This window comes from Capsicum annuum, chromosome 3, assembly GCF_002878395.1.
Source record: "Capsicum annuum cultivar UCD-10X-F1 chromosome 3, UCD10Xv1.1, whole genome shotgun sequence".
In the NCBI taxonomy this organism is placed as follows: Eukaryota; Viridiplantae; Streptophyta; class Magnoliopsida; order Solanales; family Solanaceae; genus Capsicum; species Capsicum annuum.
The window spans coordinates 232426287-232448656 of NC_061113.1; the positions used below are offsets into that span (position 1 = coordinate 232426287).

The following is a 22370-nucleotide window of genomic DNA, read 5'->3' on the forward strand; positions in this document are numbered from 1 at the left end:
CACTATACCAAAAAAGAATTAATATATTAGTAAAAGAGAGAATTGAGACAAAGAAAATATTTTAAGTCTTTAACTATATTCACTGTACAAAGAGAGTAAATATATGTTGAAGGAAGGTGTTCTTATGGTGGAGTTTTGAACTCTTCAATTAATTCGGAATTGCTTGAGTTGTACATCGTTGATGGGCTGTTATCCTGAAGGGGATAAATCAAGAGATATACTGTTGAATCGGTGTAGATTATGTTGCAGTGAGCTTGAATCTCCTTAAAGAAAGTGAGATATCCGCACCTGATATCCGCACCTCAACCAAGAAGAAGATTGTTTTAATTTTTTTATTTTTGTTAATTTAATTTCAACTGTAATCATTTATTATAAATGTGGTATATTACACCAACAAAGTGAATTATTTGCCAAATAGTTCGCAAGCTGGTTTCATTTCCTTATAAAATGAATTAGGTCGACATTTAGATTATCCAGTAGCTCACCTATTTCCTCCAATTTAGCAGCTAAACTCCATGGCATCTTCCAAGTATCATTAATTGTATTTTTCAAAAATAAAGAATCAGTTTCTAATATCAAATTAAACAAGTTATGAGCTACACAATATCTAGCAGCTAGCCTCTAGAATTGTTGTAGTCTCTGAAAATATGTTTGTGCCTTCTCTGATTTCCTTTGCTTCTGCATATACCAAATCACCAAGAAGATCTCTAATACAAAAAGCATAAGACCTTCTACCTAGATTACCTCTGCACAATCCATCCATGTTTAATTTTAACCAATTATCTGAAGGTAAATTCCAACGCACCTGAGTAACCTTCTCTCCGTGCTTGTTGCTATTCTCTCCGTGCTTGTTGCTATTCCTTTTCTTCCACAACCTCCAAATAATAATGGTCGAAACTGGCTAAAATATTGGTTCGAGTCTAGAAAGAACATTAGTCGTCCATCATTGAAGAATAACCTGCTGAAGTTGTAAACCTCCTGTGGATATGCTTGCATAGGAATTAAAATATTCCCAAATTCTTTTAATAGTGGATACATTATGGAATACGTGGCCAAACATTTCCTCCTACAACATGGCACAACAATTACATCTCGATGCCAAGCTAAATTTGGTTCAGGATTTAGGATTTTTTTTTTTTTGTTAAATGGACCTTACCTGAGGCTCTCACCTCCCGTCAGGACTGGACCCAGGTGGAAAATTGTGGTTCTGCAGCAGCTGTTAAACACGATGCAGAATAGGTATAATTATATAAGAAATGTATAAAAAATTGTATAAGATAGAAAACAAGCACCCGTGAAACCAAGAAGATAGCTGAGTGCTTTGATTTCCATGTGGAATCTTAAAGCTTTGGGTGTCAATATATGTATTTGAACCTCTTAAACACCCACGACGCCTAAATTCTGAATCCGCCACTGCCTCACATGGCGATCAAAGGTAGAGCCACACACCCCCAAGCCTTATCATAAATAAAAGGTAGAAAGTACAAGGAGGGGACATAAAACTTTACCTCTATCCTAAGGTTGGTCATAAGTCAACTATCCTAATAAGGACTATCACCTCCACTGCTAGAAAGAAACCTAGAAACTAAATACCTAAGAAAGAGGAAACCTCTCAAGTACAAGTAAACTAGGAATGCATAAACGAGGGAGACTCTCCCTTACAAGTAAAGGGAGATAAAGCTTTTTCGGAACTCTTTATTCTTCGAGGAGATAAGTTTTCTGAGAATGATAAAAACAACTCTTAAAAAGTAGAAGTCATTTATTCCCTTATTTTGGAAGGAGTAAGTTTATGTTTTCAATACCAACTGGTGTATGATATTCTTGCTGCGTTGATTGATGTGTGGCAAAATCGGAATCATGAATCGTCAAGCTCAACCTGCTTATAGGGAAAACAGTGATGATGTGTGGTTCTTAATTAGTTTATGAAGATCGAACATTGTTATCGCCACATTAATAGAGTCCTCAGGAATCAAGATTGTTTTTTTTTTCTTTTTCATCAAAGAGTTGGCTTGTTGGGCCATTTATTAGAAAATAAAAGAGGTTCAATATTTACAAAATAAAAGAGGTTCAATATTTACAAGGTGGAATCAAGATTGTTGAATTTGTCATGTAAGACAAATGCCCTCCAACAAATGCATTGCACGTGAACTATCAACTACAAAGCAAATATTTTTTCTTTTATTGCTCAATTCGATTTCAGAATTTCTAACTTGAAAGAGCCATGGGAAAACTTCTGAAGTAGGGATAAAAGCTTGAAGAAAATTGTAATTTTATGGTAAATATAGTATTAAAGGAAGGCAGGAAGCCTAGAGTTTGCATATAATGTGGGGAAAGCTTTCATTTATTTTGATTTTTTAAAAAAGAGCCTATAAGATGTAGAGTCAAATTAATCACTTTTTATGGTACAATAGGTATCATTTTCATTATGTTTATATGATCAAAATGGAAACAAAACTCATACATTAGAGACCATTTTGATAATTTTTCTCGTTTCAGAAATAAGTAAATTAAGATTCCAATTCAAAATTGTGAATTTCTTCAACTTTTACCCATCATGCAAGGTAAAAGCCCTGAGGATTGCGCTGCATATTTGTGTCCTCATCATTTTCGAACTCCTGCAAATATTATAGGGTAGTGATTTTCCAATTTATTCTTGTTACTATCACTTTCATTTCGTCCGATTTAGTTGGTTGGTAAACTGTAGAATTAGAACTTTTCTTTCACGTGTGGAAGTGCATCAGATGTGTTGGTGTTGTAGTATCAATTAAGGTTTTGAATAGGTTTGGACTGGAAATGTGACAGTCCAAGCCCATTTTTAATCAAACAAAATTGGAACTTTATAGGCCCGTTTGGTTGGGTGCACAAGGTGTATATTACTTGGGTAAATTACTTAAAAATGCAACTTTACTTTCTATTATTACACAATATTTCAAATCTCAAAAACAATTACAAATATTATATTTTTACAATTTCTCTCTCTATAATTCATATACTACATGTCTCACCTACCTTTTTCTTACTCTTAATGTTCCTCAAAGAGTGACTAAAATCAAGGAAAATAATGAAGAAGCAAATTACCTCTTTATATATTTTTGAACTAGTATTTGTTTCCCAATATATCTATACATTTTTGTTGCTAAATTCAGGTATAATTTTGAGAATTTTTCTCTTTTTGTTATGTGTTATTTAATTTTGTGTGTGCGTGTTTTTGTTGTGATTTGAATCAATCGATTTTGAAAATCTTAAATTAAGGTCGGTGATTGGAGGATTGTTGTAGCTCTGCGGAGGTTAAGTTTGATCAATATTTTGACACAGACAAGGAAGATGTATTGATGGTACTAAACGTCTTTATCTTATACGTGGTAAGATGCACAAAAAAGTTCGGATTGTTACTGGTGATATCATTCTTGTTGAAAGAAAAATAAAAGTGTGTATATGTATGAAATTGACATTGCCAAGAGTTTTATGTCATACCATATACATATGTATGAAATTTGTTGTTACTTCATCTCATATACATAAAATTACTATGTATATGAGCTCATATACTTAAATTTGCTATGCATATTTGGTGAAACAAATACTGATGGGTTGTTTATCAGAGTTATGTGTATGGGATGCATTAACAGTGTTATACATAACACGGTTATGTGTATCAACCCATATACATAATTCTGTTATGTACATGTGTTGAAATAGACATTTTTGGACTGTTGTATTTTTAGAACATATACATTACAGAGTTATGCATATGTTATGCATTAACAGTTTTACACGTGGCACAATTTTGTATATAGTTCTGTTAGACAAATTGAGGTGTTTTTATTTCGGCCTATATACATATTGCATAGTTGTTATGTATATGAAAGAATATTATGCATGAATATTAAGCATTGTTTTATGTTTTCAAATTTTGAAAAAAAATTACATATTAAACTATTATTGATTTGCATTGTATATTATTACAAGGGATGCTATTCGGGTGTATATGGTTCTGTATATGGTTCTGTTAGACAAATTGAGGTGTTTTTATTTCGGCCTATATACATATTGCATAGCATTGTTATGTATATGAAAGAATATTATGCATGAATATTAAGCATTGTTTTATGTTTTCAAATTTTGAAAAAAATTGTTTAAGTTTTGTTACATATTAAACTATTATTGATTTGCATTGTATATTATTACAAGGGATGCTATTCGGGTGTATATGGTTCTGTATATGGTTCTGTTAGACAAATTGAGGTATGTTTATTTCGGCCTATATACATATTGCATAGCATTGTTATGTATATGAAAGAATATTATGCATGAATATTAAGCATTGTTTTATGTTTTCAAATTTTGAAAAAAATTATTTAAGTTTTGTTACATATCAAACTATTATTGATTTGCATTGTATATTATCACAAGGGATGCAATTGCTGAAATCAACCCGAGATTCCTCAATCTCTAATTTTGATCGTTGAAATTGATTTGATCTTTTAAAATTTTGAAATTGAAAAGTTGTTACTGAATTTAAGGAATCCATTAATCCAAATTCTATAAATATAGAGTTAATTGTGTTATGTATTTAATGTAAATATTTTATTTACTTAATTATCGTAAAATTAGTTAGTTTAGATACATAACAGTAATGTATATTGCCGTCCAGTTATGTATATGAATAATTAAAAATCGAGAGAAAAAAAATAAATAAGAAAACCGAAAGAAAATGTAATTAAGAAGCAAATTAGTGAAATTTATATTATTTGCCCATATTACTATGCATACAATTCAACTTTGGTAATACTTTGTTTAGTTACCAATATAATATAATGTTGCGTATAATTCATAATATCTTATACTTTGGTTGGTTAATAATTTACTTTCCAACATTAGTGATGCATGTATAAGTTATGCAGAAATTTATATGTTATTTTATGTGAGATATAATGCGAAAAAAAATCAAATCTTACTTCACTGGACTACATTGAATATGTTATTGCATATAATGTTTTAAAAAGGATACGGAGAGTAACAATATCTGGATTTAAACTATTGAATTAAAAAGAAAAAAAATCTTTATGTAGTATAAAATAAATTTTAAAATAACACTATATAATAACTTTTCGAACAACAAATTAAATATATTTTTTTCAATCTATATCTTTATTTTATTAATGTAAAGCCGAACTTAAAGAGTTAAAAAATGAAGAAGCATCTTTGACAACCCAACAAGGAAAATAAGAGGTCCATACTAATTTGTTTAACAATGTAAGAGAAAATTTTACCATATTGTGCGCTACCATATTCCAAGATCTAGGAATATATATAATTGAAACTTCCTCAAACATCCTTATTAGCTTTCATATATCTTCGCACGTGGTATCTATCTCTCATGAAGCTACACTTCTCTTCATAACCATATCCACTATATTTTTTGTGTCTAATAAGATCTGCACCTTTGTCCATCCATTTTCTTGAGCTTTTCCCAATGCAGTCCGTATTGCAAGCGCTTCTGCAATAATGGTCTTCCTAACAAATTGAATTAGGGAGCCAAGGGCTTGAAGCAAATTTTCAGAGCTATCCACAACTGTCATTCCAATGCTTGCCATATTTTTCTCCTTTTGTAATCTAGCATTTGCAAACATAATCACAAAATCTTGTGCTACAATAATTGCATTATTAATAGTATGGTCAGGACCTAATGTGAGAGAAGGCATAGCAAGTGAATTACTTTCATATTCCTGAAAATCCAAAAGTGTCTTGTGTAATTTCATTAGATTCAGAGATTACACCATTAAAGTTCCTATCGTTTCTAGCCTTTCAAACTTGCCACATTATAGATACACTTAATTTAATAAGCTCAATAGAATCAGGATAATGATTAGTATTATCAAATAGCTATTTCCACCATCTAGCAAAATCTGTAATATTTTCGATGTTTGGCCATTTAATAGGGCAAATTTTTCATACCATCTAAGCCTTCGGACATCTAAAAAACATATGTTCAATAGTTTCACTATCCTCACCACAACTCTTACTGACATCATAATTATTTTTTAGCCTTTTAGAAATAACATCATTCACAGGAAGCACATTCAGGATACATTTACGAATGAAATATTTATACTTATTTTTAACATTCATAGACCATAAAAAAATTCAAAACTTTTTAGAAAAAAACTGATAACTAGATTGAGTTCTACCGTTATTGGATATACTACTTCTATAAATTTTCCTCGCCAAATGATAACCAGATTTCATTTCATAGATTTTCGACTTTGTGTGATGCCAAATAGTTCTATCTGGAGATTCGGTACTAGAGATCGGGATAGAAAAAATGTCATTGATATCCTCTATAGCAAACCTCTTCTTAAGTTCTTGAAGCTTCCAAGTGTGATTTTTATGGTCAATAAGGTCATTCACTTGTAATTCTAAATCCATTTGAGATTGAGAGAACCTAGGTTTGAAGCCACAGGCGTTGGGTATCCAAGGGTCAATCCAAACCTTAATACTATCTCCGGATTTCACCCTCCATCTAATACCTTTTTGTAATAGGTTTCTTCCCCAAATGATGTTTTTCCATACCCAAGAGCTAGTACAAGATGAAGTAGCTTTGAGGAATGAAGTATTTTGAAAATACTTTTAAGAATTCTAAAAATAAGAGAATCTTTCTGAGTTAAGATTCTCCAAACTAGTTTTGCCAACAGAGCCTGGTTGAACGATTTTAACTCTCTAAATTCTATACCCCCATACGATTTAGCAATACAAAGGTTCTCCCATTTTTCAAAATGCATTTTTCTCCTACTCTCATCTTGTCCCCACCAAAAATTAGAAAAAATAGTAGTAATCTCCTTATTCAAATTATCAGGGAATTGAAAACATGATAAAGCATAAGACGGTATCGCTGATTAAACGGATTTAAGCATTACTTCCTTTCCAGCAGGGCTCAAGAAATTATGTTTCCAACCTTTGATTTTAGCTTTAACTCTATCCTTCATAAAATTCAACATTCTTTTTTTTTTCCTACTACTATCGGTAAACCTAAATACATCCCAAGCTCAGTAGATCTTAGCTGTCCTATTGCTGCGATAATTTCATCCTTTTCATTTTCAGGAGTATTTTTACTAAAGAATATAGTTGATTTAGATAGGTTAACCTTTTGACCCGAATAATCTTCATATTTTTTAAGAATATCAGAAATATTCGAAGCATTTTGAATATTAGCATTACAAAATATAAAGAAATAATCAGCAAAAAATAAATGATCAACCGTCGGTCCACTCCTAATCAAACTTAACCCTTGAATATCTCCATTCGCTTCCCCTTGGTTTAATATTCTAGATAAACCTTCCGCACATATTAGAAATAAATACGGAGATAAAGGATCTCGTTGTCTTAAGCCTCTTGTAGGAATCACTTCCCCCGCTGTCTCCCCATTAATATTAAATTGATAAGTAGGGATAGTGACACATTGCATAATCCACCTAACCAAAGTTTCATGAAAATTCATTTTTGTCATTAGTTTTTGTAAATAAGTCCATTCCACTCGGTCGTACGCTTTGGCCATATCTAACTTTAGAGCCATATACTTATCCTTGCCTCGCCTTTTATTTTTCAACATATGAATGAACTCATGGATTATAATCACATTGTCCACAATCTGCCTTTTGCCAATAAAAGCCGACTGGTTAGGAAAAATAATAGTAGGAAGGTATCTTTTGATTCTTGCAACTATAATCTTAGAAATAATTTTATAAACCGATGAACACAAGCTAATGGGTCTATACTGGCTAATATCGCTAGGATTCTTAATTTTTGAAATTAATGTAATAAGAGTCTGATTTCAAGAGTGAATTAGACGTCCTGAACGAAAGAAATTTTTAACCGCTTCACAAATATCTCTTGATAAAATATTTCAATACTTTTGAAAGAAAAAATGAGTCATACCATCCACGCTTGGCGCCTTTAGGGGATTCATATCAAACTAGTGTTGTGTATGTCCATGATCTATTGGTCTAGTTGGGTAGTTTAGTCTTTAGTCTTTCATTAACTAATAATCTCTGGGCCAGATCTAGGCTTTTGATTATGGTTCGATCGAAGATAGTAATTTTGATATAATTTTATATTTATCTTAAGAAATTTATTATATTTCTAAAATTCAAGAAATTAAAATCCTAAACTTGTAAACTTAAGATCTTGGCTCCGACCCTTCTTTTCTTTCCTCTTTGAATGGAATAATTTGAAATTGGAAAATGCAGGTCAATTCAGCGTGTTCCCTTGAGGGAGGTAGCAATAGGTAATTGGGAATAATAAATCAATTTTTAGAGTGTCCCCATCATGGACTATTGACATATGGAGACACATTCACTGTCTCCCTCTTCCCATCCATACATATATTATCATGTTCTCCCTCGTCTCATTTTATTTATTTCAAATTAACTTAACATATTAATTAAAAAAAATAATTAATAACATAGTTAGTTTAGCATAATACCCATATTAAAATGATATTTACATTTTAATTTGAAAAAAAAAAAGTAACTAATACAAAGGGTAAAACATGAAAAAAATTTATTTCTTTTTGATTTGTGTAGAATGATAAGTAAAATAAGAAATCAAATTAAAAAAATTGAAACGGAGGGAGTAAATTGCACAACCAAAAGGTCCCTAGCTCCCCATCCCCCAACACCACAGAAGAATAATAGTAATACACACATTTGAATTATTGTAACCTTTTTTGGGTACATTATTGCTACCCTAGTTAGGTGCAAAAAGATACGAACAATCTTTATACTGTACTCTTCAACAATCATTAGTCATATTGGTATGCTTTATTTGATCACCCCAAAGATTGCCATAAAATATCTACGTAAGTGTGCCAACAATTAATTAGATAAATATGTTAGCAGTTAGTTTTCTTTTACCTTGTTAGGATGTGTTTTGGTATGAGGAAACTTTTTTTTTTCTTTTTTGAAGTTTGATTGGTCAAAGGAAAAACTTTTTTTTTTTTTTAAAGAAAAATAAGTTTCTAAACTTAAAAATGAGAAATGATTTTCGCATGGTGGAAGTAAGTTCCACAAGTAGCATTTTACATGAATTGTGTCCGGACATTCTTCAACACACCTCATATAGACTTCCATCCCACCATTCTCATAGAAGTTACCTCAAACCTTAATCAAAACTCAAGTAATTTTTTTACAACTTATAACAAATGCATATAACTCTATCATTTTCCCCTTCAAAAATATGTTGAAACTTCATTAAAAAAAAAAAAAAATCAGTCTCAATTAGAATTGATTTTCATATTCGTTTCGACTTTCACATGCGAATTTTCCCAACTCGAAAACTCTTTCTTTTGTGTTAAATCAAATTCGTCAAGGAGTCCATTTGCACTTGAAATTTGATTTGCATTTCCTTTATCACCAAATGTCTATAGTCTACTGCAAAGGGTCTAGTTACTTCACTTCATACATAGAACTTATATAATATTTTATTTGTTTCAATTTGTTTGTTTGTGTTAAATCAAAATTAAACAAATAAATTAAAATAAAAATATCTTTGTCATGTATACTAATCATCAAAACTTCACATTTAATATAAATATAATTAAACAATGTTTATAATTAATTTAAGTTATATTTTGACTAGTAGGTATTTATATAGTTACAAAATTACTACTCTATGGAAGTATGAGTCGAGGCAGTTGAAGCAGATAGTTGACCGTTGTCATGTTTTCTTCTGGTTGAGGACATTTTTATAATTTTATATTTTTCATTTTAATTTCTTTATCTTACTTTGTTATATATTTAAAAGGTGTGCAAAAAGTACTATACATACAATAATTAATAATTTAAAGATTTCAAGACACATAAAAATTTGATTGTCTCAAAATTTTGTAAGTGCAACATAAATTGGAATAAATGAAGTAATATATATTATTTTAAAATATCATAAGAAATACTATAAATTACAATAATTGATAATTTAAAATATTTAAAAGACGTATAAAAGTTTTGTTTGACCTTTTAAGTTTTATCAATTTCGTATAAATTAGAATAGAGGGAGCAACATATATTACTTAAAAATTACGTAAAAAGTCGTATAAATAATGATAATTATTAAATTAAAATATCTAAAAATCATGTGACAAATTTGATTTATTCTTTCAAATATTTTATTAGTGTCACATAAATTGGGACAAAAAGATTAACATATAATATCTGATTTTCGTAAAATTATTATAAATCAATAATTAACAATTTAAAAATATTTAAAAATTATATAAATTAATTTGATTGACTCTCCGAACGTTATCCATAATATATAAATAGGGACAGAAAAAGTATATTAATCGGGACAAATGCTCCTATATCTAGTACATCACCAAATTTTAAAAATATTTGTAAGTTTCACAAGGAGGGTAAGTACAGTTGGAGCTAAAGGGGTTAGATGTAAAAAAAAAAACAAAAAAAAAAGGAGTGAACTCCACTTTATTTCCTGACATTTAGGATTTGAGAAATGATACCTTTTTCATATATTGAAAAGTAACTATACTTTTCTTATACAATATTTTTCGATTAGATTTTCTTTTTTTTTTAGAGAGAGAGATAAAGATTTTTTTAAGAAATATTAAAATAAAAAAATTAACCCTCTAATTCTTATTTTTTGGCGCTGAAACACTAAATTTGAAGGAAATTTTTATGCTAATATTACATATTCTTTCACTTTTTAATATTCACTCTTAGAATATTTTATTTTATGAAGTGATTTACAAGTATTACTACTATACATAAAAGAGGATCTTCAATTTTTATAGTCTTCAATTTTTTATTTTTATTTTATCTTTAAATGAAGGTTTAATGACTTTGTAAATTCTCAATCATTTTGCTAATTTGGTTAAGTATATGGGCTTTTAAGAGATGAGTTATTAAAAAAAAAAATTGATAGTGACACTACAAAAAATCTATTTATCCAGCCAAATAAAAAATTAAGAGCTAGTCAAAATTTTGTAGTGTTCTTTTATATGAAAATAATCATAAGAGAGAATACCTAATTTTTAAATCCTCACAAGAAACTCTATTTTACCTTTTTACCCCTAATTGAAGCTTCAAAAACTTTATAAGATTTCACCAGTTGAAGAAACATCTACTGATCTACAAAAGTATGGTCTTGGATTAGATTTATAATTATTTAATTTAATGAGATATTTATTTATAAATTAACTTTACTTGTGTGATCATTCAATAATTTGTAGTATTAAATATTTTGTATGTTATTTTATTAAAAAATATGTGTTAGCCAGTGTAAATTTAATTTTAATTGAGAAAAGAAATGTCAATTAAACATAAGACAAAACTCAATTTAGATTATTAAAGACTTTAATTCAAAAGATTTCAGTAAAATAAAAAAGAGGAGTTTTAATGCATGCATTTGTTTGAAAACGCTATTCTTTAAATTACAAAAATTTTTACTCCCTCTATTTTAATTTATTTATTTAATTTTGACTTAGTATGAAATTTTTAAAAGTAACAAATATTTTTTAATTTAGTGATTTTAAACTAAATATATGTAAAAAGGATCAAAATATTTTTTAATCGTGTAGTCTAGAGCAGTTTCTAAGAAAGAAAAGAAACATTTTTTATGAAACAAAAAGAAACAAAATTAAAAAAAAAAAAAAAAAAAGGACAAACAATGATAATAAATATGTGATTTAATATTTTAGAAATATTGAAAAACTATTGAACTATTACTAATATAATATTATACAAAAACAAACAAAAAGTAAAATACAAAAAAATAGAAAAATTCTTATAAATATTAATGTAATTTAAGCTTGAACTTAGTACGGACCAAATGAGATTAGTGTAATCTTATAATTGTTTGATACAAAGTTCTCCTCTTCCTCTATTGTCGAGGATGAATTCATAACCCTTTAATTGAACAGTAGAAACTTATACCTTTTAGTGTGTTTTTTTTTTATGTCCTTTTAATATTGAACTAGTATACTAATTTGCGATTCGCACTGTTATATGAAAAGATTGAATATAGTTTTAATAATTAATATACTATTTCATTAATATTTTAATGAATATTATAATTAAAAAATTAAGTTACGGTCTTATGATAGCTTATTCAGTAAATTGCTAAAAAGATATCCTCAAACTTTAATCAATTAAAATCTATCGTTAAAAAAAGGTGACAACATAAAAGTTGATATAAAAAGATTCATTTATAATTGACAATATAATTATTAAATCTGTATACAAATTCGGTGACTATTATGACAATAATATTGATTCAACCAACAATATTAAGTTTACTTGATCATAAATTAAGTAATTTTTTTTATATAAATGAATTTGAAACAAATAAAAAAAATTTAAAAATATATTTGTGATAAATTAAGGCGAGAAAAATACTTGAACTATATTTCAATCCCAACATAGTTATGCACAAATTCAAAAATTTGAGAGACCCTTTCTTTTAGGTATTTATTAGTTGTATTAATTCTCATAATGTGTATCTATGTTGCTCAAGATTCATAAATATTAGGTACTCATATTCAAAATTTCATTCTAATAATGAGCATTGTGAAAAGAAAAATTAAATTGTGATAGTGAAATATTACTGTTGAGCTTATAATTTTATAATAAAAAATAAATAAATTAAAATTTATGACATTAAATGAGATGTAAAAAATATATCATGATATCCTTCTCTTTAAAGTATCAATAATGATATTATTTACTCGTCCATTATAATATTGACCTGATTAAAAAAATAATATCCAATCTTTTTATTTATTTTCTGCTGCTTATACTTTATATTTCTCTCATGCTTTATATCTACATTTATGTGCAAGAGAACGTGTTTACGGATTATGCCTCTTCTATAGCAAACGTGAAATCTTCCTTGACTGACACTTCTAATAATTGATAATTTTGCATAATATTTTTTTAGCTTGTAAGTGGTAATATATGTACTTTCATTTTTGGGTTTGAGGATACATATATTAACAGGTACAAGAGATAATTTTTTAAAAGCATGTCATTAGTTATCTATTTTGATTATCTCTTTTAGAATTTTTTTTATTCAATTTTATTTGAAATTGCACTTTGGTATACTAAATAATAAAATTCTTTTTCTCATAGATCAAATACTAATCAATGAAAATTAGTATATAGTTTTTTTTTTTTATGAATCATACACGTTATAACCATGCACGAAATTCGAAAGTTTGAATGATTTTTTTGCGGTATGCATTAGTTATGTTGGCGCTCATTTAATATTTATCTATGTTGCATAAGATCCATAAATATTAGGAATCTCATATTTAAGCTCTCATTCTAATAATGAGCATTGTGAGAAGGAGAATTAAGCTGTGATAGTAAGACATTACTGTGAAACTTATATTTTTACAAAAGAAAATAAATAAACTGAAACTCAAGTTTTTAGGCTGCTCAGGCGCCTATTTCAAGAGTTTACTTGAGGTGTCTAGAATGAATAGTGCTTAGTTAAGGTGCCTACATGAAAATTGATGCCAACTTAAGGAAATTGTCGATGTGTTTTGCCCAAAAAAAATTAAAACAAATTGAAAAGAAAAATAGGACAAACAAATTGAAACAAAGAAAATATATTTACAAGGTGAAAAGATAACTTTGTTTATGTGCTTTCAATCATTATTTTCTTAGTACTTTGCGATATTAACCTATTTGTACTTTATCATAATACATTCTCTCTTACTTTGAATTTTTTTAACAATGTATTCAAATTTTTTTCTTAATTTACTTTGTGTTTTGTCATAACAATGTTTTAAATTTGTTTTTCTTACTTATATTAGAAGTATTTTAAAAGTCATCTCCATAATTCATACCACTTTATTTTTATAACTTTTATTTTAATAATATTAATTAATCTTTGACTCCACATTCCTTATATTCATAACTCCTACTCTTAATAATCTTCATTACTTCTATGTCTCTTAGTTCATAACTCCTAAATAATAATTCACTTATAAATTTTAATACAGTAATTTTGTTTAAGGTATTTTTTATTTTTCTTAATTATATTAGGAGTATTTGAAAAGTCATCTCATTAGCTCACACCACTTCCTTTTCATAACTTTTATTTTAATAATATTCATAAATCTTTAACTCTACATTTATCATATTCATAACTCCTAATCTTAATAACGTTCATTTTCTTCAATATCTTTTCGAGTTCATAGTAAAAAAATAATTTACTTATAAAATTTAATATTTTAACAAAATTTTCATACATCTTCATTTGATCACAGATGTTTGTCCTTCTTTGCTTTTTCATTAGAAACGCCACTTGATTCGAAGGTATGTTGCATTTTTTGTTCTCCTTCTACAACAACAACAACAGACCCAGTGTATTCCTACAGAGTGGGGTCTGGGGAGGGTAAAATGTATGCAGTTCATACCACTACCTCAGAGGAAGTAGAGAGGCTGTTTCCGATAGACCTCCGGCTCAAGATAGAGAATAGTATACCAAGGTTGTAATGACACCTGAAACAGGATGGATTGCATAACAGAAATAAGAGATAAGAAACAATAACAATTTATATCAGAGAAGTAGGAAATAATAGAAATACGAACAATACGAAATATGAAAAGAAAAATGGGTACTCCTGTAGTAGTAACATACACTCACATACCTAAGACACCCACCACACTGAAACTCTCCTAACACCTAGTCACAACCCACATACTCACACTAGCCTTCTACCCTAATCCGTAACCTCCACACCTTCCTGTTTAGGGTCATGTCCTCAGTAAGTTGAAGCAACTCCATGTCATGCCTAATCACCTCCCTCCAATATTTCTTTGGCCTACCTCTACTCCTCTTGAAGCCATCCAAAGCTAACATCTCACACCTCCGAACTGGGGCATCCGTGCCCTTCCTCATCACATGCCCAAACCATCTCAACCTTTCTTCTCGCATTTTTTGTTCTCCTTCTACTCTTTAAAATACTCTTTAATTTATTTTTATATTTAATTTTAATAATACAATAAAAAAAATTACCACATTATTTAGAAATGATTGATTTATGAACTTAATTTTTTTCAATGTCTGTAAAAAAAATAACAAAATCAAAATGATGACTATAAGAATTTCAGCAGAAGTATCTTTTTTAAAATAAATGTTATAAACTTCACAGAGAAAGACAAAAAGAAAACAAGAAAAACAACTAATGATTTGAAACGTTAAAATTTTAAATGGTTGATTACTTGACGTACATAAATAAAATATGTTAAAATTAAGAAAGCACATCCAAATACATCAAAAAAAAATAATTAAAAACTGAAATATTTCTTACCTTAGTATACTTTTTTTCGGTTACATATTAGTTAATTCGTAAATGAAAATGATAAAAGAAGGAAGAATAATCTTGAATAAGAGTCTCCATGAACTAAATATAAATTTATATAAGCAAAAAATAAAAATTTTAAAGGATAGTTAATTATGAGTTAAAGAGGAAAGAAGAATCTTATTATCAGCATAAGACAATCAAATTCTCTCGAAACTACAAAGAGAACCAATGATAAAAAACAATCAAATTCTCTTATAAAAACTATAAAGAGAAGCAAAGAGAAAAATCAAATCATTTTTTAAGAAATTATATCATCAAAAACATAAGTTAAGGAGGAAAGAAGAACTTGTTGTCAACATAACATAATTCAATTCTTTCAAAACTTCAAAGAAAATACTGGGTTGAGCCGGAGGTCTATCGAAAACAGCCTCTCTACTTCTTCGGAGGCAATGGTATGAACTGTGTACATTTTGCCCTCCCCAGATCCCACTATATGGGAATATACTGAGTTTGTTGTTGTTGTTGTAATCAAAGTCTCTAAAAACTACATTGAGAATCAAAGAAAAAAGTCAATTTAGTTTTTAAGAAATCATATCATCAAAAATTCAAACAAATAATATTAAATGTATAATACAACAAAACACCTTATAATTATATTAGGCATATCAATTAATTTTACCTTAAAAAATTAAATCATACAAAAATATCTAACCATTTTGATTATAATATCTCCTTGTAATCTGCAAATTCAAATAAACAAATTAAAACATTAATCAACCAAAGAGACAAAAGATGAAGAATATGGAGAAATTAAAATATAGTAACCATTATATATAGCTTAAAATAATTTTTTGTTAGTGTGATTTTAATGTGTCATAAACTTATATGATAAATAATAAAGGGTTATGAATGTGAAAAGATTGATAGTTATGAATATTATTAATATCAATTAAGAAGATGATTTTGTAAAATCAAATAATTAAAAAAAAATAAAAAAATGAGGGGGGGGGGGGGGGAATTAAGAATGGAGGGAAAATTTTATGGTGGGAGAGGCACAAAAATAACTTCGCGTAAGAGGATAATTATTTTATAAGCAAAAAAGAAGATGTGGACCCAACTCCCATTGCCTCTCTCACTCTTTTTTCCTTCCTCTCTCCAATGTTAGTCCTATTTTCGTTTTTTACACTTTTAATCTTTCTACTTATTTTGTGGATCACTTTTTGTTCATAAATTTCTCATTTTACTCAATTGCATTATGTTCAATCATATATTTGTTTTCTCTCGATTATTTTATCTTCAGTCGTACATTTTTCTTCTTTGTATCATGTTAATACATATATATGTCTGATTATTAGCCAGTTATTTATGTTTGAATTTTTTATTTGCCAAATTAAAATTTATTATATTAATAAAATTTAATAGACCCCTCTACTTTAACGAAATACAGGTGAAATCTATATACAATCAAATCTCTTCACACTCTACTTGTGAAATTAACTGAATTGATGGTGTTGTTGTAATAAAATATAATAAGTTGAATTTTGACTTTTTCTCAATACGAAGTCATTAATTTATTTTTTTGGTTTTTTGTTTGATACACTATCCATTTTTTTCTGTATATTCATATTTAGTGTCGTGGTACTTTGTGCACTATATTTTTAAAATGAAAGAAAGTGAAAGGATTGTCATTTTAACGCATATTTATTCTTACACAATACCTTAACGATTAAAACTTAATATTTGTATTTTTATTTCTATCCTTGTTCATTGGGAATGACTTTAATGAATTAATCATCAAAATACTAATTACAGAACGTTATTAATTCTTTCAATTTGTCTTGTCATGCTATTTAGTATGCACTTCACCGTGAAATTAAAAAATATATATATTCATTTTATTTAAAATTTTAATCTTGTGCTCTCAATTTTTAAAAATTTAGCAAAATCATCAAAGTTGACTAATTTTTCTAAAACATACATTAAATATGGGGATAATAATTACAAAAATACATGAACTTTGATTGAATTTTCAGTTGAGCATACTGAACTTTATGGGGGTCCTATTACCCCCTAAACTTTTTAAAGTGGACTTAATTCTCCCCCGAAACTCTATATCCAATTTTGGCGGCTGGTGGATTTCATTTTACGCGTGTACTAGCGCGTGTATTATTTACATGTGTTCAAGTGGGCAGATATATGCAATTAAAATACGAAAAAAGATTTAGGGAGTAATAGGACCCCCGCAAAGTTCAATATGCTCAACTAAAAATCCAATCAAAGTTCAAGTATTTTGTGAGTATTATCCCTTAAATATACTTTAAAAGAGTAATATCTCAAGATAGATAGTCACATAATGTCATATATTAGAATCTATGTATGAGCTACTACACATTATTATAAATATTTTTTCATTTTATTTAAAAAAATAAAATTAAACTTGTGTTGGTTATTCAAATGTACTTTTCTTACAAATTTTAAATATGAAATATAATTTAAATCAGGTTACTTGTATGAAAATAGAAAAAAAAAATAGGATAAGTTGAAAACAAAATTATAATGAAATCGAAAAATAAATTATGAGTACTTTTTTAATTTTATGTAGTAACTGAAATTTTTATAATTAAACATCAAGTATTAAATAAAGTCAAAAAGAGGGTTTTATTTGAAAAGAAAGAATAGTAATTGCTAATGATGTGCTATCAAAGGTTTTAAGTAAACAAATTAAAAATAAAAAATAATAATTTTGGAGGAAAGTTAAAAGAAGTGGTCCCATAATATACATTTGTCAATAATTAAAGCCCTCACACAAAAATGACTTAACACACCTCTCCCACCATAAAATTTTTCAAGAATATATGAAGGTCATGTAGAGGTGTCACATTACCTCATCTATGATATTCCTTTATATTATATATAGATTCTTGAGTGCCTCTTTACATAAATATGTTTTTTAACTTAATCTTAATTTTGATCAATGATCTTCAATTTTGGCTATGTATAGACACACAAACTTGTATAATATTAAATAAGTAGACACATATATTTTACACAATATAATACACTTAGAATTTTATGTAGAGTAGGAATTGACAATATAGGACACCACACAGAGTGCAGAGGCGAAGTTAGCCTTTCCAAAAAGGATTCTTTGAATCTCTTTTGATAAAATATTATATTATTTATATATCACTAAAATTATACTTTTATATATAGATAATAAATATCGAATCCTATTTAATTAATTTTTTAAAAATTTAAAATTTTAAATTTTCTTCGTGAAAATTCTAACTCTGCCCAGTTTTATTGAAGGTTAAATGTAAAAAAAAAAATTATTGGGATGGAGTAGTACTTGGCCTATTTGTCTTATTAGAGTGGATAGAGACAGCTCATCCTACTCCACAACTGTCCTCAGCATTAAATGTGCCTCTCCCTCCCTATTTTTTTTTTTATTCGGTGTTTGATGTTCGTATTGAAACTCGATTAATTTGAATTGCACTCTGCTAGATCCATTAAGGTGGCAGCGCTCCCAGCAGAGTTTTCTCCATACTCAGGGTCGAACACTCGACTTGTAATTAAGGATAGAGTAGCTTCATCCACTACACCACAACTCATATATATATTTTTTTTAATTTACGGGTATATGTATTTTGTTACTTACATACTTCTTTCCCTTGAAAAATTACATCTTGATTCTAAAGCTAAGGTCATAAGATGTTTTCTCAAGGAAAGTTGGGAATTTCTCGGTGATGTGATTTTTATGCTGGTAAAGATAGTTAAGTGATATTGTATATATAAAAAGTGATAGTCTATGATCATCAATAATTGATACAGAAAAAAGATATATAAATTCAATAACTAATTGAATTAGTAGTTCTCCTTGAGCAGGATAAATAGAAATTTTATACTTTTTCTTTTTTTGGTTAACAAAATTTATAGCTGTTTTGGGGTCATACTTGATCAAATTAAAAATGAGATTGATTTTGTAAAATTAAAAAGATTGAGGCATTATTTGAACAAAGAAAAAAAAAAACGAGATGAAAAAATTATGTTAATTTGAAATTTTGGTAAAATTAATTTTCAAATTAAAAAAATTAAATTGTTTCTCCCAACTGAACGAAACCTTAAAATCTAAAATCTTCTTGTGTTTTCAATTACGGATGAAAGAGCAGTAGCTAGCTGAAAATAAAAGGTAAGGTGTTAAGTAATATAAATGTCATTTGATATATATATATATATATGTGTGAATGTCGTTAATTAGAGATAATAGTATAGTTAATAAGAGATAAAAATTTGAAGTCAAAGTAAACTTAAACGTCAAGATTATTCATTCAAATTAAATTTAATCTCTAGAGTTATTTGATCAAATTATCAAATTAATATCAAGCTTAACATACTTAAGAAACAGATATTGTGGCTTATATGTAACTATTCTTTTATACGGATACAGATTTAAGTAGCAAAAATATTACTACTAAAATTCTCCAGTAATAAAATTTACCACCTCTTTTCTTTTAAGTTTAATGGTAATATTTTGTCATTATTTTATAACAAAAGGCGAGTAACGTTGCTCAGCTCGCCAATGATAAAATAATAGTAGTAATAGACTTGCTGTTTATCCCTTATTATTATCATCATTATGCTCTGCCCATCCAATCAAATTCTCATTATTTATAGAGTACTTTCTCCTCTCAATTTATATATGACGTAATTTATTTTTAAAAGATATACTCATAATACATTAATTGAAGTGAGGGGAGTGTTTCTTTTATTGACGATTGATCATGAGAAATTTTTTATTTTTTTAAAAAATAATTTTATTTGAGTGAAAAATAAAAATAAAATTATACTTTTTAAAAAAATTTATTTCTTTTATAAATTTTAAAAATAATTTTAATTTATATTTATAATTAAATATAATAATTTTAAATTCAACTTTAATTCTAACTCTAATCTTACAAAATTATTATTTTAATGATCAAATGGGGGTAGAGGGTAGGACTTAGGAGTATATTTGCATTTTGTATTCTTGGCTCGTCCGTATCTGAATTCTCAAGGACAAGTGAATTGTCATATCTGGTTTTAATTATATTCCAATACTAAACACACGCTCATTTACAGCACTTGAGTACACGGCCTTCCCTTTTTCTTGATTTTTTTTTTAAATATATATATATATATATATATTAAAAATGTGAAAATCCTTAAAAAGTGATTCGAACTTTTTGCCCTTCATTAAAAAATTTTTCCTTTAGACAATTATTTTTTCAAATTATTATTTAATTATAGTTATAATATTATTTCCTAAAATATATGGGATCAGGAGTTTAAAATATATGGTTAGACTTAACAAATATTGTCTTGTTTTTTGACAAAAGAAAAACGTAGGAGTATATTTGGTAAAATTAAAAAGTTGTCATTACTTTTAACAAACTAAAACAAGTAACAATTATACATCCAGTAGAGTCCTAATATATTGTCTTACTTTTGAAAAATAAAAATTGTTAAGTTTTTTATTAAATTAACTAGACTTCTAAAATATATGGTAGGAGAATTAATTAGTATTTTTCTGATTTTTTAAAATATATGAGACTCTTAAAATATATGGTAGGAGAATTAATTAATATTTTTCTTTGTACTGTTCAATTAGAAAAATACTCCTAAAATAGGACTATATTAAGAAAATACTTTTATAAATATTGAGATGTACGTTAAACTAGAGAACAAACCGATTTGCCTATTGGGAGAATATGATTGATGTTCATCTAATTTGATTCGATTGCATGTCTAGATGGTGGATGCTTGATTTTCTAACGCTCAACTTCTTCACTATTTTTGTTAGCATAATAGAATTTAACATGTGTGTATTTACATATCTTCTTTGTTTTCATTCAAAATCATTCCTTAGGGTCAAAATTTTCGCTCAGACAAGAGTTAGTTGGATCAAAATCGAAACTTTGTGATCACTATTATATTTTTTATTTATAGTTTACAGGTTGTAGATGGATGTTGGTTGATTTTGAAGAATTTCTTATGTAAAGGTTAGGTTTAATTGTATTGTTTTAATATCTTTATTATCTTATTATTTTATTTTAATTTACAGATCTAGATGAATGTCGATTGACTTTGATTTTTTTCTTTTAGGTAAAGGTTAGGTTTAATTGTAATATGATAATATCTCTATTAGTTTGTTATTTGTGGTAGTTTACGGTTCGTAGATGAATCTCGATCGGCTTTGAGAATTTTCGTGTGTAAAATTTAAGTTTGTATTGTTTTGATATCACTTTTATCGTATTATTTTGTTGCAGTTTATCGGTGATAGATAAATGTTGGTCGGCTTTGAGGAATTTTTTATGTAAATGTTAGGTTTAGTTGTATTATTTTGATATTTCTATTATCGTATTATTTTTTTATTGTTTACAGATGGTAGATGAGTGTCGGACGACTTTGAAAAAAATTTTGTGTGTAAAGATTAAATTTAGTTGAATTATTTTGATGTCTCTATAATTGTATCATTTTGTTACAATTTACAGATGGTAGATGAGTGTCGATCGACTTTTAAAAATATTTTTGGTAATGATTAGGTTTAATAAATAAATTTCCATATTTACATACTCAAAAGATATTAAATTTAATTATTATATTCATCTTTATTATTTATATAAATATCTTATTTAATGTAATATTTAAACTCATTAAAGTGAGGTACACGTGCAAGACGCATACACCTAAACTAGTAATATATTAAAAATGTGAAGGGCTTTAGTAATGTTGTCAGGACTTTTTGTCCTTCATTAAAAATCTTTGTAATAGATCAAATTATTTTTCATTATTTTTTTAATGAGAAAATATCTTATTACTCCTTTGGACTATACACAAAGGGGTTAAGACACACCTCAACTTAAAGGAGGTTCTATTACCCCCTGAATTAAATAAAAGTATAATTTTGACACCCTTGACTGCCTATCTGGCGCCAACGTGGCACAAGACGTGTATGAAAATGTTGATGGCGCGTGAAGTATTTTTTTTATGTCTTCTTATCCAATAA

General features: G+C 27.7%; 1 long non-coding RNA gene across 1 annotated transcript; it reads right to left on the reverse strand.

Moving 5' to 3' along the window:
- Nucleotides 1-544: 544 nt before the first annotated feature.
- On the reverse strand, nt 545-2032 carry LOC124897100. The gene is made up of 3 exons (XR_007053702.1): nt 1803-2032; nt 1157-1216; nt 545-1066 (listed from the first exon to the last, which is right to left on the reverse strand). It is a non-coding gene; the product is annotated as an uncharacterized LOC124897100 (long non-coding RNA).
- Between the last annotated feature and the right edge of the window lie 20338 nt (nt 2033-22370).